Source organism: Felis catus, chromosome D2, assembly GCF_018350175.1.
Source record: "Felis catus isolate Fca126 chromosome D2, F.catus_Fca126_mat1.0, whole genome shotgun sequence".
In the NCBI taxonomy this organism is placed as follows: Eukaryota; Metazoa; Chordata; class Mammalia; order Carnivora; family Felidae; genus Felis; species Felis catus.
The window spans coordinates 9575621-9601402 of NC_058378.1; the positions used below are offsets into that span (position 1 = coordinate 9575621).

The 25782-nt window shown below is 40.0% G+C and overlaps 1 protein-coding gene and 1 long non-coding RNA gene across 2 annotated transcripts in view; one reads left to right on the forward strand and one right to left on the reverse strand.

Moving 5' to 3' along the window:
- CHRM3 (cholinergic receptor muscarinic 3) overlaps positions 1 to 25782 on the reverse strand; it is a 522351-nt gene that overhangs the window by 322176 nt on the left and 174393 nt on the right. The window lies entirely within an intron of this gene.
- Positions 1482 to 12371, forward strand: LOC109492849. The gene is made up of 4 exons (XR_002146806.3): positions 1482 to 1635; positions 1852 to 1991; positions 9713 to 9837; positions 10162 to 12371. It is a non-coding gene; the product is annotated as an uncharacterized LOC109492849 (long non-coding RNA).

The following is a 25782-nucleotide window of genomic DNA, read 5'->3' on the forward strand; positions in this document are numbered from 1 at the left end:
ACAATAACACAACCATACCAATCTCAATGATGACTGGGGCCTTTCCAAGGTCCTGGTGTCTCCCATAGAACCAAAGCGTGAGGGAGCCCCTCGCCCCCCGCCTCTGAGTCCTGCCTGCTGTCCACACTGGCTTTTGCCTTCAGAGCCCCTGGCTCTGTGCCATGATGAGGTACAGGAATTGATTTTACAATTAAGAACCCAGGTCTGAGTTCAGCCTCCTGTTAGAGCATCCTCGAAGTCTTGCCATGTCCCCAGGCAATGCCACTGAATTACTCAAGGGACCCCTCTGCTCAGAGATCCCAACTCTCAGCATTGTATTTCAGGGGCAGGGGAGGCTCTGGCAAATCATTTGTGCTCTCTTCCCATTGCCCTCAGAGACCTACAGTAGCAAAAACCCCATCAACAAGTTTAGGCTTTTACAGAAGCCCCGAGATGCTACTGACAAAAAAAAAAAAAAAATACACAAACAGAAGGAGACGTAAGGAAATGCTAAAGTATAAATGGCTCTCTGCTCCAAGTGAGGTGAGGGACAGTTGGGTGAATAAACACAAGTCAACACTACAGTCCCTTGCCTTGATTTTCACAGGACATGAAAAGGAACAAATCAAAAGGTATCAGCTAGAAACAAATTATGATGAGAAACGGAACTTCAGTCATGTCATGAAAAAAAAAAAACAAAACAACAAAACACCCCACTAGATCAGAAGCTTTAGAGACCACTGTTTTTACAGTGGTTTCGCTTTGCACATTGGATGAGATCCTTCAGAATCTGCTACAGGTCAGCTACTGACGGTAGTTTTATCGTATGCCATTTTAGCTTTCTGAAATACATCGCCCTCTTGATAAAGCCAGTGAAACGAAACTGAACGTGCCATTATTTTTCTGTAACACACACAAAAAATCAAAACGTTGGAATCACGGAAGGGCAGGGTGTCCACTCATAGGAAATGTCCCAGGATGCATTTTGATGATGATAACAAGATGGCAGGATGATGAAAGACAGGAATATTCCACCCCCTCCCCCCAAATAAACCGAAGCGAATATAGTTGAATTTTCATCCATAAAGTCTCTTGGTTTGATTTTATTTACTCAGTTATGTTTATTTTATTTTATTGTTTTGTTTTGACTCCTCCGTTTAAACCTTGAGCTCTCTGGAAAATCAGAACCTAGCTCATTTCTTTGTGAAAAGGTTCATGTTCTTGGATTCCCCCTCACTCCCTCCTAGAGAAGCACAGAGTGAAATGAAGCCTCTTTGGCTTTCTCTGTCCTGAATCTTGTTTTAAAAAAAATTCCGGTCACTTGTGCAGCACTTACACTCACACAAAGTATCTGTATATATGTGCAGACACTCAAAGAAAAACCATTTAGGGGCCTCTTATCCATTAAATTTTAATCTCTTTAAAAAATCAGCAAGAGAGATGACATCCGTTTCCTCAGAGGCTGCTTCACATTCTGGAACAGCGGCGTGTGCACTGTTGCAAGAAAGGATTCTTCTCAGAATGGGATGATTCGGGCTGGATCCATCTCCCGATTTACGATCAATCAACTTCTTAATTGAAATTAAAATTTATCAGGGGATACACTTGTCTTTGATAGTACAATTTGTATCCATGAAGAAGAAACAGCATAGTTTGGTATGTAGCTTTTTTTTTTTTTTTTAATGTGTCGTATTCTCCGAGTTTGTTAGCTTTGCTCAGAATTTTTTAAACAATAGACATTCTACTTCAGCTCTCTTAGCGACCTTCCTTACGTACGAGCTGCTGACTGTCTCTCATATTGGCAACAATTCTTTCACTCAAAAAAAATAAAATAAAACTTTTAGGGACATATGGCTTTTTTTCCACCTCCAGGTTTCAAATTTACTTGAAAACACCTACACAGAGTTGGAAGTTCCTAAAGTGTCAACAGCTGAAATGTCCCAGGAACTGCTAACGCTTTTCATGTAGAATCAGAGATGGAAAATTACTGGATTTAAAGAATGAAGAAGAAGGTAGGAATTATCTCAACATTGTTTTATTTCTCTGCGACTTCTCACAGTCTAGCGAAACGAGAGATGGAAAAAACAGCCCACATAAAAAATTTCAAACTTTGAATTTTGTTAAATCCAGCCAGGTGAAATATACTTTAAGGAGGATATTTTTTTTTTTCTAATTAAAACTAAGAAGCATGAACTAACACTGATTCTTAGTATAAAGGCACTGAATGTTTTGGGCAACGTTCTGTTTCCTAAACATAACATGAGTCACATGTAGTACAACAGACTGGTATAACTTAGTATTCAAAATCATGGGACTACTTGTAAAGACTTTCAGTATTCTAAAAACCAACTCTAAAATTAAGAAAATAGAAAGTAGAAGAATATAGTAGTAAATTTTGGCATTGATGTTTATATCAGAACATATTTCCCCTGGTACACAATTCAATTTTCAAACACCCTGGCACTAACTTGGCCATTTTAGAGTAAAATGGTTAAAATAGATTTAGATTTGTTTGTCTAAAGAAAATTCTAATCTCTGCCACCCAAATGGATAAACATTAAACATTGTTTCAAAAGCCTACAATGTTCAGAGCATTGGAGAACTGAAAAGGGAAGTTTAGAAAATGCTACACCAGGGGCGACTGGGTGGCTCAGACAATTAAGTGTCTGACTCTTGATTTTGGCTCAGGTCGTGGTCTCACGGTTGTGAAATTGAGCCCCGCATCAGGCTCCACGTTGGGCATGGAGGCTCCTTAAGATTTTCTCTCCCTCCCTCTACCCCTCCCCACTCATGCTGGCTCTCTCTGAAAGAAAGAAAGAAAGAAAGAAAGAAAGAAAGAAAGAAAGAAAGAAAGAAAGAAAGAAAGAAAGAAAGAAAGAAAGAAAGAAAGAAAAGAAAGAAAGAAAGAAAGAAAGAAAGAAAGAAAGAAAGAAAGAAAGAAAGAGAGAAAGAGAGAAAGAAAGAAAGAAAAAGAAAGAGATACTCTGAACAAAACATCTTGGAAATACATAGTTTTCAAATACTTAAATAAATCCAATGGCTTTGTGCCTTATAAAAATATAAATGATTAAGATAGTAGAGGTCCAGTTGAATACCTTAAGTTATGGGAGATATTTCTGAAGACATACTCTTCTCTCAGTTATCAAAATAATACTATTTCCTGGGGCGCCTGGGTGGCTCAGTCGATTGGGCGGCCGACTTCGGCTCAGGTCATGATCTCATGGTCCGTGAGTTCGAGCCCCGCGTCGGGCTCTGTGCTGACAGCTCAGAGCCTGGAGACTGTTTCCGATTCTGTGTCTCCCTCTCTCTGACCCTCCCCCGTTCATGCTCTGTCTCTCTCTGTCTCAAATATATATAATGTTAAAAAAAAAGTTAAAAAAATAATACTGTTTCCTTTCTTAAAAGTCTTTCTTAAAAGCTACTGGAATTCTATCTACTGAAATTGAAACAGTGAGGATTTGCTCAAACTGAGAAGGCCACAAATGTATCTGAAGTTATACATTCTCAAAACACCTTAAAAGTCTGAAACACTGAGTTGAACTTAAGTGAACCTTGACACCAATGACAAGTTGATTTTGCAACAGTAAATTCACAGGTACAACAGTACCACTGCTAATATTCACAACAGAGATATGCCCGTATAGATACAAACACTGCTTCTTATAAACACAAACATCTTGCAAAATGTATTCTTTGCCAATGCATCTCACGATCCATACCAAATATAGAAAATCCAACCATTTGGGGAAAAGCTTTGTTGCTACCACTTTTAGTCTCCTTAAACAAAAGTCAACAAACTCCCCAAGTAGTACAACTGTGCTTATCAAATTTGTCTGGTTTTAGAAATGTACTTTTTATTCCCGTGCTTGTAAATCAAATGAGTCATATTGAAAAGTCCTTCGCTTCTGATTTCCAAATATTCTCTTTTCTTTTTTAAATATTTGTTTATTTGGGGGGAGAGTGCAAGTGGGGGGAGGGGCAGAGAGAGGGGGGCAGAGGATCTGAAGCGGGGTCTGTGCTGACAGCAGTGAGCCCGATGGGGGGCTCGAACTCACAAACTGTGAGATCATGACCTGAGCCGAAGTCAGACGCTCAACTGACTGAGCCACCCAGGTGACCTCTGATTTCCAAATGTTAAAGCTAATAATATCAAGTTATATCATAACACAGGATGCAGAAATAATTTGTGGCTGGCAAAAATAATTTAGACATGAAAAGGGAGAAAAAACTGATCCACTTACGTGTTTTACAATACTTTCTGACACATCCTGTGCCTGGATGACTGTTAATACGGCTTAAAAGGGGGAAACATATTAACAATATGGAAAATACCTAAGAGCACAATTAAAGTGGATATATAGAGCAGTAAATGAGGAACTTGCTTATCAGTGGATTTGAACATCAGGGTTTAATTACAATTCTGAAGATTTATTTACAACTTAATGGAAAGTGCCGGTAAGTAAGGATTATAGGTGCTAAGGATTGATTGCTTTTGAACGAGATTATAATCAACTGCGGTGATATATCAGATGCATTAATGACTTCTGCTTTCCTTGGGCCTGGATGAAGGTCTCCCTTTGAGTGATGCTTGCTTAACCTGGCGGTTCCCTGAGTGTTTGACACTGTATCTTCTGGTGGAGAAATGCGACCTTGCTGGCCTAGTCATAGCGTTCTTCGTCTTTAACCTCAAATCACTGCAGGTTGTGCTTCTGGTAAAATTCTGAGCCTGATAAAGAAGGGTGTATATTCTCTTGGATGAATTTACAAAGAGGCAACAAGTTTGAAATTGTTACCTTCTGCATAGAAGTTGGTCCATAAGTACACTCTTTGAGAGAAATCAACAGAAATAAGAGAACAGATAAAAACCTGGCCATTTGTCTTTGAAAATGGACAGGGGAAAAGGCTGGGGCAGCTACTGATATTAACATAGTTATTATACTTTCTAATATAAGTTAACACAGTTTTCCTAGGTAGTATGAATTCAATATTGAATTATAACAACCTACTAAACAGATCATAGAATTGATCTCAGGCAAATGAAATAAAATGTATGAGCTTTATTATGTTTTTAAAGGAATGGACTAAAGTAAGAAATAACTCAAGCAAATCCAATTATTACTTTTGTTTGACACCCAAACCGATTTTGGAGACCAAAGGAGAAATCAAGGCCTTCAGGCATTAGAATGAAGATCCAAACACAAACAAAAACAAAAAACTTGACAATTTCTGGTATGGAAAAAAAAATGGCAGGTATATTATGGATGAAGAATAAAATGTTAGTTTTAAGGTCAATCAATCATGGTAGATCACTTTGTGCTCAGATAATTATAAAGAGCACGTCTCTAGATTAGCTATATTTTTGCGAGAAAAAGGCCAAAACCTCTTCACTGCAATGATGCTTTCTGAGAATAAATTTTCTTTTTCTTTTTGTTTAATTAAAAAAAAAATTAATGTTTATTTATTCTGAACTCAGAGCTGATGGTCCATACATTTACTTAAGAGGTTATGAAAACTCCAGAATATTCATTCAGAGTAATCTTTCTGTTCATTTGTTTCAATAAAGACTAGCATGGTAAATGTTGCTATGGCACTTTAAAATGAAAAGAAAGAACACATCTTAAGTAGTAAATATAAGTCTCTGTTTTCTCCCACTAAGATGGTATAACCATATTCTTTCACCTCTGCCGTGAACTATCTATTGGAGACAAAAGGACAGGATGATTAACACTATGGGCAAGACAGTGAAGTGTGTAAGCCGCCTGTCTCGGGGACCGGGGGATATCAGAAAAGCAGAGGCCCAGGGGAAAGTGTTTTTAAAACAACAACCACCACATTTTCCATCTGGGTGGATGTTCGAGCAGTGGTGTCTAAAATGGATGCATGCCTTAGAAGGAGAGGAGTGTGTCACAGGGAAGGAAGAGTGATTCAGTTTTAGAGAAGTGACTGAAAATTACTGGGAGTGAAGAACTGACTGAACAATGGAGAGTTGTTACAAACCAGGCCATGTATCACTGGGTAGTACGAGATGCTACACACTCAGAAGCTTGGCAGTTGGTTGAAACTGAAATTCAAGATGGAGGCCAAGGTTACTCCAGAGATACAGGTGGGGAGGTCTTCTCCATACAGAGCTTTCAGGTTTTCTGTTATTTTAAATGTGACACACAAAACCAAACGGATTATTTTCCAGCTGTGCTCTGACCAGTGCCTGGGATAATGAGCTTAATACTTACTGTGATATGAAGCCTGTTTCCATTAACAGTAACTGTGGACAAGAGGTTGAGTTGGGATTTCAGTAGCTACATCTTACAATGGGCTTATACTGAAGTTTGCGGTCCGCTAAAATCTTCAGACCTTTTCATTTAAGGCAGTGCTTCTCCTGTCTTTTATCTGTGATAACATTTTTAATTTAAATATAGGATTTTATGTTTATTCCTGTTATATTTAATCTTTTTGGTTTTGATCCAGCAATTCAAATTCAGCCTGCCAAAAATTCAGATTGCTAAATAAGGGATACCAATCAGCAGTTTTCCATCTTCCCTGGAGAAACTAAGGAACTTCAAGTTAAAAATGCATCCCGAAAAATTTTAGTAAGATATAAAGAATTTCTTAAAAGAAGGGTCAGAGAGGCAGAATAGATACAGGGAAAGTTTTTGGTCTCTGCTTTGTAAAAAATGAAATTATCCAGACATTTTTTTAAAGTTTATTTAAGACAGAGCAGGGGAGGAGCAGAAAGAAAGAGAGGTGGGGAGAGAGAATCCCAAGCAGACTCCATGTTGTTAGCACAGAACTTGACACGGGGCTTGAACTCAAGAACCGTGAGGTCATGACCTGAGATGAGACCAAGAGTTGGACACTCAACCCACTGAGACACCTAGGCACCCCTAAAGACATTTTTTTATTATAAAGTTTCATCTTATGCAAAATGGTTAAAACATAGTTCTTTAAGTAAACTTGTATCCCTGCCTCAAGGAGAATTGGCCACCCTTTCTTTGTGTCCCAAATGTATCTTGTTTTATATGTAGGTCATAATACTGGTAAGATGTATTGCCCATTTTGCCCATTGGTCTACTTTTTATGCTCAGCTGTGAGGTCTTGGGGATATTGTATTGGTCTTGAAATCCCTAGATGTATAATGGGCATTTGAAAGATTTTTTTTAATGTTTATTTATTTTTGAGAGTGAGAGAGAGAGAGAGAGAGAGAGAGAAAGAGAGAGCACGAGTGGGGGAGAGGCAGAGAGAGAGGGAGACACAGAATCCGAAGCAGGCTCCAGCCTCTGAGCTGTCAGCACAGAGCCCGAGGAGGGGCTCAAACTCACGAACCACGGAATTATGACCTGAGCTGAGGTCGGATGCTTAACCAACTGAGCCACCCAGGCTCCCCTAGATTTTTAATGATCGACTTAATAAATCACTGAATGAACTGAAGGCAAAGTATGAGGTAAAAGGAATCAGTCATTTCATCTACAAACATTCAGCATCTCTGACTGAGCTTGAGATCCTTAGGGACAAGGCCACTGCTTGACCTGAGGAAGCGAGTCAGACAGACCAGATAATCTATGAAGGTGACCTTGAGTCTTGTGGATCCATCACACCCACGAATTTAGGTCTAAGGCCATTTACATACAAATATTATAACATGCCTCGGAGAGAAATATAAAATAATAGAAGATTTAAAAAAAAATAGTGATGCCTAAAATGTGGGTTTTCATATAAAAATCAAAGACCCTATTATTTTATATTTATCACTAAGGTATTTTATGGCACTTGTAAATGAATGGTCTCACTTCTGAAGTCATGGACTTCACAGGGACTTCTGTAGAACTTCAGACACAAAGTCAGAAATATATAGTTTTATGTAATTTTCATGTACTAATATATGATTTTTTTTTCATGAACGGTGCTTGCATTTGGTACCTTGAATCATCTTTGGCAGAGAGAGGTCTACAAATGTAGGAGGCTATTTTCACTCAGTTGAGTGAGTTAGTAGATACTAAATTTGGTTCCTCATTGAAATCAGTACATTAACTATTCGTAAGTTAATACACTGTTTGGTTCTCTTATAATGGTGTTTCAAAAACTCAATAAAGTAAGTGTTTTGCTTTTTTGTAACACCTGAAGGTCTATGATGGCTTTATAAACCCATTTCCTTTTCTACAAAGTTGTACGGGCACTTGTGAACTATCGTATACATGTGGGTATATGCAATCCACTTCTCTACACAGCTAAAGCCTGTATGTTTGTTTGTTTGTGTTTTCTTTTTTGTAAAATGCTGTTATAAGAAGCATTTCCCCCAGCTTGTACACTGCTGGCCTTCTGGTTCCTCTGTCGCAGAGCATGACGAGCACAAGAGAGCTAAAAATATATATACGTATTTTTTTAAGTATCCCAGTGCCTTTCCTTTTATTTTCCTTTTGATTTTTTCCTTTTATTTTCCTTTTGATTTTCAAAATCATCCTTTGTTCGCAAAAGTAAGATGATTGTCTACTCACGCCCTGCAATAGAACATCTGAAAATGGAAAATGAAAAGACACGACTGAACACTCCTAGTGGGGGTCTGATTATAGCCACACATCGAACAGATGATCCTTTACTCAGTCAATAATTGCTTACTGAGCTTCTCTCATACTATGCACTATGCTACCTATTGGAGGTCTATGAATTCTAGAGACAACACTCTGTTAAGGATAATAAAAATACCTCCATCTGGTATATAAGCACTTCCAGACGTAGGACCTTTATCTCCAAAGACCAGTTTCAACCAGACAGTGTGAGGGCTGATCAATATTCTAGATTACAGTTTCATAAATATTGTCCCCAGGCTCATCCACTCCTTGGGAGCTGCAGGAATGGTATTCTAACTAGCAAATGAACCAATCTGCATACATGCTTAAATCAAGTTTGTTTAAAATTAGAAAATGGCATAATGTATTCAAAAGTTTTTATGCAGTATTCACATAGAATTAAAAATATGCCACATGGTTTGCATTAAGAGAGCAGAGATGTGTGGCTCGTCTACGGGTCTAATAGAATGTTCAAAAACCAAACTTCAAGAGACCTTTGTACTTAAGTAAAAATGGAAAAAATAAAACCAGAATGTAGAAGTTTGTTTTACGGGTCTACTAAAAGTATACTTAGCACCTGTGAGAAAGCTATATTGGTGGATCAGATATGTCAAATTTAAGCCAATATGAAGCTTCTTTTGTTGCTTAGCCCCAGAGAAAGTTTCTTTATAAATGAATCTCAGAAAATGTTTCTCTTTGCCAGAACACGCTTTTGTAACTGTGGCTATAATTCCTGAATTAAGCCCTGGAAAAATGACTTTGTTGCTGCTTAGGGGTTAGAGAAATGGAGAGAGGAAGGGAGGAGTGTAGGGCAGAGAGACAGGCAGATAAACAGAAAAATAAAATAAAGACTAGTGTCTGTAGGTAATTTAAACAGTTCTGCCAACCTCACTATTTTAATTGCATAGCTGGCTTAAAATTCCCCAGGGTACTGACTCCAAGGCCACCCTCTGCTTCCTCATGTCCCAACCTGGCCTGTAAATGATAGAACTTCTTGATGAGAAGCAAAGTTCTTTCTGGTGTGTGTGTGTCTGTGTGTGTTTGGGGGTGGGGTGAAGTAGGAGGAGGAGATCCTTCTATCTCACTTTCCACCATATTTTCCATCAAAAGGAAAAGAGCAGCAGTAAACCGACTGGTAAGAGGCTAATCTCTCTGGTGCATGCTATTTACAGGACGGAGGGCTGAGCTCTCCGCTCAAGTGGGAACTGACCTCCGATCCATGTCTGTCTGTGGCGAGTGTCACAGCCCTGCAGGAAGCAACCGGGACCTAACTGGCTGCTCCGTTGGACACCTGTGGGTAAGGCTGAGGGCGCACCTGCCAGAGGGAGGGCCTGGAGGGTCACACCGGGCTCGGGGGCTTGACTCTGGTCTTCCTGTGACAGACTGTGGTGGGTAGAGCTGAGGTCAATCCTCCCCTGGTTCAGGTGAGAGGACATGCTCCAAGCTTTCTCTACAAGCCCAGAAAGGTACAGCCCTCAGAAGTTAGTAGGAGCCCCAGATTTCTCCATTAGTCATATTTTCAAATCCAACTTCACCAAAAAGACCTGTGTTGGGAGATGCCAATATCCACCCTAAATAAAACTTAAGCTTTCACCTTCCTTTTTCTCTTCCTGTCTACCAGACAGAATCTAGAAAGAAGAGGCAATATACCAGCACCACAAACCTCCAGGACCAATCGTAGAACTGGCTGTAGCTCATTATGTATCTCAGAAAGTGCAAGAAAATGATTTTAACTTACTCCAAAAATTTAAGAAGCCTCCTAGCACATTTTTTTTCCTTGAGTGCCAAAGTTATAATCTTCACACAGAAATAAGAAGGAAGCATGAAGCATATCTGCTTTATAACATCCCAAAATATATAATGAAAAGCGTTGAAGTGTTTCTCAAAGAACACCTGAATAATTTCTAAATAAATTAATGGCGAATTTAAGAATAATCTCCCTGAGACATTGAAGAATGGGAAGGGGATTATTTTCTGGCCTTGAATTTTGGTTCTAAGAGGTAACTATAATTTTATTTCTGCCTGTGTTTTGATTCGTATGAGTATCCAAAGCCCTGACATTTGCTTTGAGAAACTTCCATGCCGCAAAAAATAGACTGCAGTCCGAGTTCACCTCGGCAGTTTTTGCATAAAGACCTTGTGGCTGTGTGGACCACAGTTATATATTAATAGGCTTTGGTGTAATTCCAGGGCTGAAATCCACTAAGAAATGGCAACAAAAAAAAAAACGATATAACTTTCCATCAGTTCCTACTCGGCTTGGCTTCAGATACTGTTTTATGAACAATCTAAACATCTTATCACATCAATTCACAGACACCAGGGTCTCTGGGCCTGTCTACTTCCTGAGGCACAGAAGTTTAGATAGAAATGATTCCTATGGAGCATGGAGGGTGGAAAGTGGATGGAACGCTGCTTCATCAGATCAAGATTTGCATCACGATTGATTAGCTGAGTTCCCCTAGCAAGACTGTGCCCCTGGGCTTAACTATCCCATCTCGAAACTGGGAATAATAAATAAAACCGACATCATGGAGGAAAACCTTTTTTTTTTTTTAGAGTGGAAGCAAGGGCACATGAACACTGAGTTCTTTTCCTTTCTCCATGCATCCTGTGCAAGATTTAAAAGGAAGTGGTGACCAGTTTACAGACCGAGTTAATCTTGATGTGGCCGTTTAGAATTCATATTCTGTCTCTTGAGGTACAAGGACTTCTTGAACTACAACTCTCCACTGGCTTTCATAACATTCAGCCTGCAAATCTCAGGAAAGATCGGCCTGCCAAGCCGATCACAGCTTCAACTGTGATCATTAGATGCAGGCTACACTGGACCCATTGAGCTCAGTGTTTACTCTTGAATATTGCTGCTTAGGGAAAGGCGGACATGGGTGCTTTTGATGACAACATGATCAAAGGCAAGGTGTTTCTCCTACATACCTCCGAACTACTAAGGGCTGCCCGGGTCCCAGTCCATGAATACAACACATCTTATCTTCCTGTAATCGTCTTGGTCTTTGTTTTACTAATGTTAGATATGCTGCTCAAAATCTTTGCCTATTGACCTCAGCTTCCAATCTCTTTCTCCTATCACCAAACAAAATACCCTATAGTCCTGACCAGCCGGTTGACCCTCACAAAGGTCCTGAACACCTATTTTTTTCTCCCAGACAACACATTTGGATAATCACGAGACAGGAGCCACAGCGACTCTTACTCAAATGACATGTCCAGTTTATCATCCTTTTAGTATCAAAGTTTTTCGGCATTTTCCTGTTAATTTATGACTGAAAGTATGCATAGATCTATATATGTACACTGTGTCTCCAATCATGTAGGTCATTTTTCAACTTTTATTGGGTTGATTTCATGAAGAACTATCGCCTCTTATGGCTGTAAGTCATGGGCCTATTTGAATTATTCTAACCAGAACCAAGTGCAAATGTTCACAAAACAATCTGAGCTTAGAATTATAACACTGATATCTGATATATGAATTCCGGGTCTTAATGAGCTTCTAGACTATCAGAGAAGACACAACTTACATATCGCTGGTCAACACAATGCCCACACAACCGACAGACGCTTTTCCAACTGGCATTTTGAACGAATTATGAGGAATGCACCCTGAACTGAGGACAGAAGGTGTCACTACAGGTGACACTTTGTGGGGCTCAATCTGAACAGGAACAAGAATCCTCTAAACCTAGATCTTCCTGACTCTCTTCTCAACACAAGGCTTTACGCCTCTCAGCAGCTTCCAATTTGATGTATATCATAGCATTTTTTTAGACGATTTCATGTTCACCCTTACCTTCTCTCTTCTAGAGGCTCTGAAGCATACTATTAAAATATTTCAATTAAGCTTAACAAAACTATAAAATAATGGTTATTTTTTAAAATCTCAAGAGCCCAAGAATTTGAAATAGACACTAATCATCAGTATTTTTGTGTCTTCCATATCAGCAACCCAGATGGCTATTCCAATCAAACCTGAGAGAAACACAGCTTGGCTTTGACATTCTGGTGCTGAGCATGGTCTGGGAGGGGGAAGGAGGGCTCTGGGACCAGTTGGCAAGGGCAGAAGCAGATCTTGTCTACTACCTAAGGCTTCTTCATCTTCATGGAGTCATAAGGTTTGAGTCTATGGTGTGTCCATTGGGCAGCAGGCTAGGAGGGAACCCATAACTTAAAACATTATTTTTTCTTTTAAAAAAAAATTTTTTTTAACGTTTATTTATTTTTGAGACAGAGAGAGACAGAGCATGAACGGGGGAGGGTCAGAGAGAGGGAGACACAGAATCGGAAACAGGCTCCAGGCTCTGAGCCATCAGCACAGAGCCCGACGCGGGGCTCGAACTCACGAACCACGAGATCATGACTTGAGCCGAAGTCGGACGCTTAACCGACTGAGTCACCCAGGCTCCCCAAACATTTTATTTTCTAAATAGTCACAAGATTTTTGCAAAACTTCCCCAGCTAGAGTAAATAAAAATGAACGATTAGTAACCATTCTGACAATAAAAATGTGCTGGCTGATAAAAATTAAAACAAAGTCCTCTTATGGTGATTACACTGATGACTTTATACTGTCATGATGCCAAATGAGAGGAATTAAATAAATCTTACGTTACTGCTCAGAAAAGGGGGTGAAAGGGAGGAGAAAGGGAGAGAAGAACAATTCAAAAATTGTGAAATTACTTTCAAAGTAATTCTTGGCTAAGTAATTAACCAGTAAAAATAGATACTGAGACTTAGTACCCCTATACTAAATTGACCTACATTACCATTTCTTTGTGTCTGTGTCCTATCTTCTCAACTACATTGTCCAAAACTTTGAAGACACACACTGTGCCTTATACCTGCTATATTTAGCACAGTCTGAGGCATAGCAGAGCATTTACTAAATACTTTTTGAACAAATGCATTCTTTCTTATGCCTAGCATTCAGTAAGACTTAGTAAATATAAGCATTTTTGAGACTGATGATATATTCCACTGCTTCCATGTTTTATAAACTCAATGAATCATTCATGATTAAGCTATAAACAAATACATATGCATATTTAATATAAAATACTACAAATAGTATTAACATACTGGTTTCCATATGGTTCATTCATACATGAGACCTGCCCTCATAGAATTTCACTCTCCCAGGAAAAATAGGCACTGAACTATGAACTAAAGTGTGGTGAGTGGTGGTGTGGGCAAGTCACATGGTCCATAGTGAGCAGAGGCTCACTGATAGGGTGACAGGGGAGAAGCTAGCCAGCCCAGTGAGCCAGCTTGAGTGTAGGCGTGGGTGTGAGTGAGCTCTCATGCCAGAGAAGCCCAGAGACATGCAGCCTCTCGAGAGGTAGCAGGAAAAGACAGAGTGGCTTATGGGGACTCTGGAGAGCTTGCCAGGTAAGGTATCAGAAGGTGTCTTGCAAATCAAATAAAAGCCATAGGACTTGATCCCAATGGAAGACACTCAAGACTTTTGAGAGAATTCACAGCTTGAACTCGTCAGGAAGATCCATGTGATTTTAAAGGTTCCCATTAGTTGCTGTGTAAAGAACAGATTCTAGAGGGGAATGACTTAGTTAGGGGGCAGGCTACAGTGCTGTTTCAGTAACTCAGGTGACAGACCATGATGGCATGGACTTGGACGGCATTGGGAAGATGAATTTCAGAGGCTGGAGGGGGAAAGCATGTTTAGTCTGAGAGGTGGTATGTTTGAGATGCCTGCAGAATGCAAGGGGTGATGTGCAATAAAATGTAGGATGTACTATTCTGGAGCCCAGAACATCTTTATTATCCAGAGAAATTGTTTGAGAGCCAGGGGCACGTGGCTGGTAACCAAAGCCGCACTGTGCATGGGCTCTCAACTGGGAGATTTTCCACTTGAGTGAACAATGATTCTACAGGTAGAAAACCGAGTTTGTGATAAAATAACTCAAATACTCGGGCGCCTGGGTGGCTCAGTCGGTTGAATGACCGACAACTCTTGATTTTGGCTCAGGTCTTGATCTTGTGGTGCCGGAGTTCGAGACCTGTGTCGGGCTCTGCACTGACAGTGTGGAGCCTGCTTGATATTCTCTTTCTCCCTCTCTCTCTGCCCCATCTCCCACTCTCGGTCTCTCAAAGTAAATAAATAAACTTAAAAAAAACCTCAAACACTAAAAAGGTAAGTACTGTGGACTTCGGTATTTTACACAGAGATGGTTCATTTTTTTGAATGAGACAATATATTTATTAAAAATAAGTGTTTTTACAAAGTAAGCCTGCTAATTCTCTAAGCTGATGGTGCAGTCTAAATCCTCTTTAGTATGACATTTTCAGGGTAGTTAGAGCACAGAGGAAAAAGTCATAAAGGTTGGCAGGCTGGCATAATTTATGCTACCCAAGAGTATCCTATGTTTGTAGCACACAAATGGTTTCACTCAGCACACAATCTACCTTTACTGTGCTCTCGCTCAAGAAATTCAAAATTTTGGTTATTTAAGTGACATCTACTTGCAAAGTGGTTAGGTTAAAAAGTCCTACAAATATTGGATAGTTACATGTATTCATTTCTATGTATGCTTTTATATTATTGTGACAACATTATGGCAGAGATGAAAAAGGATAAAAAGAAAGATATTATAAATCATTCGTAGAATTTATTTTCTCTGCACTGTATATAGTGAAAAGTATGAAAATGTTTCTCCTAATTTCTTTACAGAATAGCAAAGTGAATAGATGCACAGAATAGATGCACAGGCTTTGGAATCAGGCAACCTAAGTCCAAGCCTTGAACTTGAATAACGCCCTAACTTAATCTCCTAAACCTCAGTTCCATCATCTATAGCATGGGACATTACCTAACTTTTAGGGTTACTGTGAGCTTTAAATGAGATCATGTAATTAAAGCATTAGCGTAGAGCTGGTCACCCACAGATCACTCAACACATGGTTAACCATGGTGAATTGTGTTCAGTTAATGATTGTGCCTTCATCGTGTCCGTATCCACCAGTACAGGGTGACCAGTACAGGGAGTCTGGCTTTGCAGGTGCTCAATAAATATTTACCCAATGGAAACTCAGTAAGCATTTGATACACACATTCACACATGCACACACATATACACATGCACACGCACGCACAAACAGGCAAGTCTCAGCAGCAACTCTCCTTAAGAAGAGAGTGTTGGTATCAGACAGGCCTGGATTCAAATCCCATCTTTGCCACTGACTAGTTGTGTGATGTTAAGCAACGTCTAACCCTCTAAGCCTTGATTTCTCCCTCTGAAACAGAAGGATAACCATATCTACTTCATAACAATGCTTTAAAATTTAAATAAGAACTTTTTTTTGAGCAGTACAGTTTATTTGGTAAAGGTACCTTTTACTTTTTTCTTTTTTTTTTTTTCAACGTTTATTTATTTTTGGGACAGAGAGAGACAGAGCATGAACGGGGGAGGGGCAGAGAGAGAGGGAGACACAGAATCGGAAACAGGCCCCAGGCTCCGAGCCATCAGCCCAGAGCCCGATGCGGGGCTCGAACTCACAGACCGCGAGATCGTGACCTGGCTGAAGTCGGACGCTTAACCGACTGCGCCACCCAGGCGCCCCAAAGGTACCTTTTTCATTGTAAGTCCTCACCATATTCCTCTTCCTCCTCATTACTAATATTCTTGTTCGAGAAACAAAGCCACACATACAGAACTACAAGTTCTGTGGAGTTACTACGTGGTTCCTATAATAATTTCTTACCAAACAATCCTTAATTAAAATGAACAGCAAGGGCCATCTTGAGAGGGTTAAAAAAAAGGTGATAAACCACAACTTTGGAGTACTGTGAGGTCTGTGTAAAGGGCCATGTCCCTGGGTCACTGCCAAGTGCTCAGAGTATGACCCCAACGGCCTATGTTTGGTAGTGAAATGCCCTAGAGGTAAGGAACTCTGTTCCAACAGAGAGATATGTTCATCTAAAAAAGCCATTCCAAAGAAGCACATTCACTGAAAACCTCCACATGTTAAAATCATATCAAAGTTCTTAACTTGTGTATAACAAATGTGAACATATATATATAGTATATACATATAAACATATAGTGTATATATATACATAGTATGTATATAGTATGTAGTATATAAATAGTAAATATATTTGGCAAAGCGGTGCATCTAATCTCACATACAGGTAACAACAGGGAGAGAGCACAGGTGGATATTCTGACACTGGGTCTGAAAATCAGAGCAGAAACATTCAACTGTGCTGTCAGGTTTGATAACCTCTCAATGACTACAAATCAATCATTTAACAGTTTTTTCTTTCGTTGAGTGAGAATCTAAGAGTGACTTTCCAACAAGGCATAAACAGTCACTAAACTCCTTGCCAAAATAGAATATTATATAAATAGTCACCAAGTGAGAACAGCAAGGAGGAATTTTAGTTTCCTTCCTTGTTAGATAATAGCATCTTAACAATTTGATTAAAAAAGAAAACATGGAAACTGATCATAATACTCAGTTGAATATATTTATTTAGTCAACTTCGTTTCAACTAACAATGTGTCTGTGCACGAGTGCATGTTGTTTCCTGAAGAGCACAGTCTAGTTCCTGGTTCAAAGAGACTTGGGTTTAAAATATGGGGAGAAAGAGGGGCGCCTGGGTGGCGCAGTCGGTTGAGCGTCCGACTTCAGCCAGGTCACGATCTCCCAGTCCGGGAGTTCGAGCCCCGCGTCAGGCTCTGGGCTGATGGCTCGGAGCCTGGAGCCTGTTTCCGATTCTGTGTCTCCCTCTCTCTCTGCCCCTCCCCCATTCATGCTCTGTCTCTCTCTGTCCGAAAAATAAATAAAAATGTTGAAAAAAAAATTAAAAAATAAATAAATAAATAAAATATGGGGAGAAAGAATGTCATCTGTGTATTCATAAATCCCCTTAGTGACAGAGGAGGGGTAGGTAATTAACAGAAGCGATGTGGATGCATCCAATAATCTTCACTGAATCCATACAGCACCAAACTATGGACAAAATATACAGACAAAGGGCACATAACTGAGGACAGCATAGTGTCCTCAGCATAGTGGTTAAGAATACTGGGGCTTGTGGGGTGCCTGAGTGGCTCAGTTGGTTGTGCATCTGACTTCGGCTCAGGTCCTGATCTCACAGTTCATGGGTTCGACCCCCCCCCATCGAGGTCTGTGCTGACAGCTCTCAGCCTGGAGCCTGGTTCGGGTTCTGTGTCTCCCTCTCTCTCTGTCCCTCCCCCTGCTCGCACTTTGTCTCTCTCTCTCTCTCAAAAATAAATAAACATTAAAAAAATTTTTTTAAGGAATACTGGAGGTAGGCTGCTTGAATTCAAATCTCAACTCAAATATCTTTGGGCTGTAGGACCCTGGACAAAACACTTAACATCTCTGTGCCTTGGTTTCCTCCTCTACAATATGGTGATAACCACAGTTGCCTACCTCCTAGTGTTTTGGGGAAGATATATAAGTTCATACAGAAGTATAAAATCCAGCAATGCCTGCCGTAGAGTGACGACCAAGTATTAACTATTAGGAAAGACTGATAAAAACAATTTAGAAGATCTAAAATTCAAAATAAGTTATAGGGCACAACTCTCATTAAAGGCAAGAAGAATTATCTCGGGAGTAAGAAAGCTCGCACGGACTGCTTCTGGACAATCGGGTTGTGTTACTGGATGAGAAAGTGAAAGTGGAAGAGACTAAAACATCTCCAGCTTTTAACGTATTTTTTTTTGTCTTCTCTGTCAAGAAAAATGAGCTCCTAAGTGTATGTGAAAATTGCTAAGAAGAAATTCAAAGTCAGCTACACAAAAGCAGGGATTACACAGGCTGCTCCAAGGGAAAAATCTACTATCCTTGCCTCTGGTGGAATACCTTTATAGGCACTGAAGAATCCACAGGTAAGAATATTTAGCTGTGACTGGTGACCTTTAAAACCAAATACGGAACATCAAGAGTTCCAATGGCTCTGGAAAATTATACATGCTGTTCCAATTCCCCCAAAGCAGTGTCATTTCCAAATATTGAGACTAATCTGTTTGATATTCCAGAAATGATTCTATAACAGATTAGCATAGTAAAGGACATCATGAAAAGAGACTGGGGAATCCCTAAGGACCACTATGGGTTTAATAAGATAGTACATGTCAAACTAATTTCAACACTTTCTTTGTTAGGCTTGGAAGATTGGTAATTTAGGGAAATGTGGGATAAAATAAAACTTGGGGCCAGAAAAGCATTTAGTAAGGTCTGTCTTGATGCCTTCATTCAGCCACTTCATCATTCATTCAACAGCTATTTCATAAATGCTCAGATTATGCCAGAATAGAATTCAAGTCTCTTATTGGAGACAAGTGGTGAGACATTCATGCTCATAATAACGAGACAGTGAGATATTTAAAATGCAAAGTCAATAGGATCTCATTACTCAAGAAAACGGGGATGAAACCATCCGAGTCTCTTTAAGTTTCCTAAATGGGGGTAGCTGTACATCAATGGTTCTCAGTAGCCCCCACTGGTGTTGATCTGGAAGCATGGGAATTACTTAGGGAACCAATTTCAACCATGCATTCTGGGTGGGAGACCAGGAAATTCTGGGTCAGGTCTCCAGGCTGAGTCCTGGTGGTCTCTTCGTGTAAAATGCTCTTGAGGTGGTTTTGAAATTTATCTGGGCTTTGGAACTGCTGAAAAGATGGTATTTAGTAAAGAGCTTAACCCAGGATAATGAGATTCATTTTATAAAACCCTACACACCCCTCCCTATCCATTCTGGTAATTCAGGTCATTTTCAAGATAGTCACATAAGAAGTCATATACTAATGACAAAAACAGCATCATTGAATTAAAATACGAAAGACTGCTTCTGCTGAATGTCCTTCTGATTCCGCAGCATCATCATTTGAATGTTGACCATGCTAGTAGATTCTGACCTTTATTGATGGATTTGACTTTTGGAAAAAGTCCAGTTATTCAGAGTTAAATAATACCAGTAAGGTGCATCATTGCCTTTATTTTTTGGAACAAAGTGGTATCACCGAGGTAGATGCACTATATATATATATATATATATATATATATATATATATATATATACACACACCAGAAACATTCCCTGAGTTTCACTGATATATATATATATATATATCTTGATATTGATATATATTGATATATGTATATTGATATTGATATATGTATTGATATTGATATATATTGATATATATATTGATATATATATTGATATTGATATATATTGATATATATATATTGATATTGATATATATTGATATATATTGACATGGATATATATTGATATATATATATTGACATGGATATATATTGATATATATTGATATGGATATATATTGATATATATATTGATATGGATATATATTTATATATATATATATATATATATATATATATATATATATCAGTGAAACTCAGGGAATGTTTCTGGTAAATATAAAAATATGAAATTTAATTGAAAACATACAAAAATGTGCACATTTCTTGTACCAGGAACTGCAAAGCCACAAGACACGGAGTCAGAAATGTATTTACTATAATTGCACCCATAGATGCGACCGTAAGATATTGTAACTTGTCAAAAGAATTAGCTGGTCTTCCATAAGGACAACCATCTTTGTGATCTGATTTCAGGGGTATTCCAGAGTTTACATCTTAAAAGAAAAATCTCATTTCTTTGGTCCCTTGCAGATACCCAAAATCCAACCATAAGCATTCTATTCCTCAGGCCGAAAGCATTGATCGTTATAAAAATGCACATACCCTTGGGAAGAATGACATAATAAGCCTTCTCACATATTAATGTCTTCACATTAATAAGTCTGTCATTTCCTTCATGAACAGGGTTTTGCTAGAACTGTAATGATTCTCCTGAGGGGTCAGAATACCCGTGATGGGCACTTTAGGTGAGTGCCGTTGACAGGAAAGTGAGGATGCTGTAAACGAGACCTGCCTCCTTCAGGATGATGCATGGCTGAGGCACGTTGGAAATGGCAACCAATACATAAATCTGACAGGAAGCAGGCTTTGGGCAAAAAAAATTTAGAATATAACATTCAAACGTGGTGAATTTTATGCAGAATTTTATAACAGAATAGGTACCAATGCCAAAGTTAGTAAACAGTTTGTACTCAGAAGCAATCATTATTCCAAAACCCAAGTGCACGTTGTTAACAGTTTTAAGAATTTGTATAACCCGTCACTCTTTAACTGTGAGGCAGGGGAAAGGGTGGTGCATGTGGTGGTGACAACACCCGGAACGTGACCCCCTTGCATGGGAAGATCGTGCATCAATCCCAACGGAGCTGGCCTGCAGGTTTGGCCCATCCTTATCTCAGATGTGAGAACTGCATTCATTATGAATATTCTCTAAACAGCTTGTTTTCCACTATGTTTTTCAAGATGTAGATGGGGCGCCTGGGTGGCACAGTCGGTTAAGCGTCCGGCTTCAGCCAGGTCACGATCTCGCGGTCCGTGAGTTCGAGCCCCGCGTCGGGCTCTGGGCTGATGGCTCAGAGCCTGGAGCCTGTTTCCGATTCTGTGTCTCCCTCTCTCTCTGCCCCTCCCCCGTTCATGCTCTCTCTCTGTCCCAAAAATAAATAAAAACGTTGAAAAAAAAAAAAAAGATGTAGATGAACAGGGAACGGTTTCTCATTTTAAAATAAAATTGGGGCAGTGGCTCAGTCAATTAAGCCTCTGACTTAAGCTCAGGTCATGATCTTATGGTTTGTGAGTTCGAGCCCCACGTTGGGCTCTGTGCTGACAGCTCAGAGCCTGGAGCCTGTTTCGATTCTATGTCTCCTCTCTCTGCCCCTCTGCCTCTCATTCTCTCTCTCTCTCTCTCTCTCTCTCTCTCTCTCTCTCTCTCAAAAATAAAAAAAACGTTAAAAAATTTTTAAAAATAAGATTAAATTAAAAGGGGGCACCTCGGTGGCTTAAGTGTCTGTCTTTGGCTCAGGTCATGATTTCGCAGTTCACGAATTGGAGCCCTACATCAGGCTCCTTGCTGTCAGTGCAGAGCCCTCTTTGGATCCTCTAACCTTCTCTCTCTCTGCCCCTCCCCCACCTGAATGCTCTCTTTGATTCAAAAATAAACATTAAAAAATAATTTAGAGGAGGAATCACAAACCAATGAAGTTTCTAATATGTCAGTTTCAATTTAAAGATCTCAAATGGTCTTGAAAATTCTGAACTGTTTGTGATAATTTTTCCCCCAGAAATGTTTTTATATCGAGAAATAAGTAACTTGTCTTTAAAGGTAAAATCTCTATGTGTTTACTCTTTACTCTTTGCTGGTGCGTGTTTGCGAGCACAAGGCGTGTTGTTCAGAGGGTCACAAAGAGGAGGTGTTGGTCTTTTTTTTTTAATTAAGTTTATTTATTTATTTAGAAAGGGAATATTCACAGGAGGGGCAGAAAGGGAGAGAGAGAATCCCAAGGAGGCTCTGCACTGCCAGTGCAGAGCCTGACTTGGGGCTCGAACTCACGAATTGTGAGATCATGGCCTGAGCCAAAATCAAGAGTTGGACGCTTAACTGCCTGAGCTGCCCAGGTGCCCTGTTGGTCTCTTTGATGAGTCAAAGCACGTGTGGCCCACAGTAACTGTGCAGACACTGTGTACTTTCATTATTCCCTCATCGTGGACCAAACCTCTCACCAGCTACTTCTCTCAACCTTGCTCTAAAATAAGGGTCATTCCAATGTTCTTTCTGGTAACACTTCCCAAAATAATCTCAAGTACCTCTTCTAACCATCACAATTTCACTTATAATTGCCACTAACTACAGACCCTGGGAGGAGGGGCGTAGGATGAGGGGAGAAGTCTAGTCTCCCAGAATGAATGGATAAAGAAATGTGGTATATCCATACAACGGAATACTACTCAGCTCTAAAAAAGGAAGGAACTTCTGAAACAGGCTACATGGATGAACGGAAAGGACATTAAGCTGAGTAGAATAATCCCATCACAAAAAGGACAAAACCTGTATGTTTCCATTTTTATGAGGTACTTAGACAAGCCAAATTCAGAGATGCAGAGAGTGGAATGGTGGTTGCCAGGGGCTAGGAGGAGGAGGGGATGGGGAGTCACTGTTCAAGGCGTATGGAGCTACAGTTTTGCAGGATGAAAAGTTCTAGAGGTGGGTGGAAAAACAATGTGACTGTACTGAATAAAACTCAACTGGGGGCTCCATGGGGGCTTGGTCAGCTAAAATTCTGACTCTCGGTTACAGCTCAGATCATGATCTCACAGTTTGGGGATCAAGCCCCGTGTGGGGCTCTGCACAGACAGCATGGAGCCTGCTTGGGATTCTCTCTCTCTCTCTCTCTCTCTCTCTCTCTCTCTCTCTCAGTCTCTGCCCTTCCCCTGCTCACACACTCTCTCTCTCTCAAAATAAATAAATAAACATTTTTAAAAAACTGAACCATCACATGAAAATAGTTAAGGTGGTAAATTTATTATGTGGGTTTTTTGTCACAACAAAAATCATTAAAATGTGTGTGTGTGTGTGTGTGTGTGTGTGTGTGTGTGTGTGTGTGTGTTTAAAAACTGTAAATTGTACACAGCCTGTGGGACTACACACCCTCTCCTGATTCAGGATGTTATCATGCGGCTGGTGACTAGTGACTGTACATGGGTGTCACTGAGCACAGCTGTTTGAGTCAGACCAGCCACCTTTCTGGCTCTGACAGCCTATAGTTTTTCCAGTCTCTAGAAAGGATGACTTTAGCTTAGAACCCAAACGACTGGCTCACCCTAAGAGAAAACACAAATCCCTTTACAAGACACCACAAAGCATCCAGGACTTGTAACGCACGCCTATGTCTACAGTGACCTAAATCAGAAGTCAGAATTAACTCTGTGTCCTGGGTGTGATGCAAAGCTGATCATTACTCTCAAAGGTGTTCTACTTTCTCTAGAAAATGAGATGTGGTGAGATCCAACAAATTCAGAAACCCAGTAAGTCAAAAACACTCTGGTTTCCTCCTCTGACATTCTTATAAAAGATTAGGATTAAATAATATGAATTATTTCAGTTGCCCCTGGGCATTATTAAGACTTGTAATTTCTCTCTCTTCATTCACAACAGACTGATGATGACTTTGGTGAACCAGAGGTGTAAGAACCGTTCCCGCTTTCTGTTCTTTATTCAAAGTATCCCACCTTTTTTAAACAAATTTTTTAAGTTTTAGTTTCTTTCTTTCTTTTTCTTTCTTTCTCTCTCTCTTTCTCTTTCTTTCTTTCTTTCTTTCTTTCTTTCTTTCTTTCTTTCTTTCTTTCTTTCTTTCTTTCAGAGAGAGAGAGAGAGTTGGAGCATGAGCAGGGGAGGGACAGAGAGAGAGAAAGAAAGAATCCCATGCAGTCTCCATGTTGTCAGCGCAGAGCCTGATACGAAGGTCAATCCTACTGTGAGATTGTGACCTGAGCCGAAATCAAGAGCCAGAAGCTTAACCAAATGAGCCACCCAGGCACCCCTCTACCTTTTAAAAAGAATGAATGCTAATAAACATAGGGAATCTATATGTTTTAATCTCTTTTTATAAAAGGAGAGATTTAATAATATCCCAGTTGGAAAAAAAAAAACCCAAAAACTTAGCTCTACTTAATTTAAATCCCTTAATTCTTATCTTTGGACATAATGAGGGCATTAAAGAGTTTCGGGGCTCCTGCGTGGCTCAGTTCAGTTGAGCATCTGACTTCAGCTCAAGTCATGACGTCATGGTCCGTGAGTTTGAGTCCTCTATCGGGCTCTGTGCTGACAGCTCAGAGCTTGGAGCCTGTTTCAGATTCTGTGTGTGTGCATGTCTCTCTCTCTTTGCTCCTCCTCCACTTAATGTTCTCTCCCTCTCTCTCTCTCCCTCTCTCTCTCTCTCTCTCTCTCTCTCTGTCTCTGTCTCAAAAATAAATAAATAAACATTAAGAAAGTAAAGAGTTTCACTATACTGACATTTATTTGACATCAGAATCAAGGCATAGTTTCTGACACTATAAAATTAGCATTGTAAACTCTGAAATAGTGTCCTGTAGTCTAAGGATAACATTAGGGCCAAGTTGTCAATTGGTGAGATGGGTACTTCCATTCAACAACTATTTTTGAATACACATTATGTGCCAGGCATTGGTCGAGGTGATGCTGTTGCTGCTGATGGCAACTGTCATAATCATAATCACAAGATGAAAATCACTACACTTACTGGACATAAATTATGGCAGAGGGAATAAGAAAATAAATGAGAAATCAAATAAAAAAAGTTAATTATCAGGGTGCTTGGGTGGCTCAATTGGTTAGGCGTCCAACTTTTGTTCAGGTCATGATCTTGCAGTTCGCCCTTGTCAGGCTCTCTGACAAGTTCGAGTTCGAGCCCTTGTCAGGCTCTCTGCTGTCAGCACAGAGCCTGCTTCAGATCCTGTCTCCCTCTCTTTCTGTCCCTCCACCACGTGCACGTGCTCTCTCTTTCTCTCAAAAATAAACAGAAACATTTTATTTAAAAAAGTAAATTATTGGGGCACCTGGGTGGCTCAGTTGGTTAAGCATCTGACTTCAGCTCAGGTCACGATCTCACAGTTTGTGAGTTCGAGCCCTGTGTCGGGCTCTGTGCTGACAGCTCAGAGCCTGGAGCCTGCTTCGGATTCTGTGTTTCCCTCTCTTTCTCCTCAACTCGCACTCTCTCTCAAAAATAAATAAACGTCAAAAAAAGTTTAAAACATTTTAAAAAAAAAGTAAATTATTTAGAGTGCCAGAAAGTGATAGGAACATGGCAAAAAAAAAAAAAAAAAAAAAAAAAAGGCATAAGTAGAGTGAGCTGAGAGTGACAGGAAGTGTCCGTTGCGGCTTTGGGGTGGGGGAGGGGGGATAGCCTGTTCTATTCCACAGGACAGTCTAGGCAGGGCTGGTAGAGGAAGTGACATTTCATCAACGACTTGAAGGGAGTGAAGGGGTTGTCTCCGTGCATATCTGGGTAAGAGTGTTCCGGGCCGAAAGCTGGAGCATGGTCCCAAGGGGGAAGTATGTGTTGCATGTACGAGGACCGGCGGGGCCCATGAGTTAGAAAGTCATGAGAGGCCGAAGCAGGAGGGGAAGTAGATGGGAAACTGACATCCAGCCACGCTGGGCCTTTCAGACTCTGTAAAGACTGCGGCTTTGACTCTGAGTGACATGGGGAGCCACAGCAAGCTGATGAGCAGAGAAGTAGTGTGCTCTGGCTTGTTCTACAGAAAC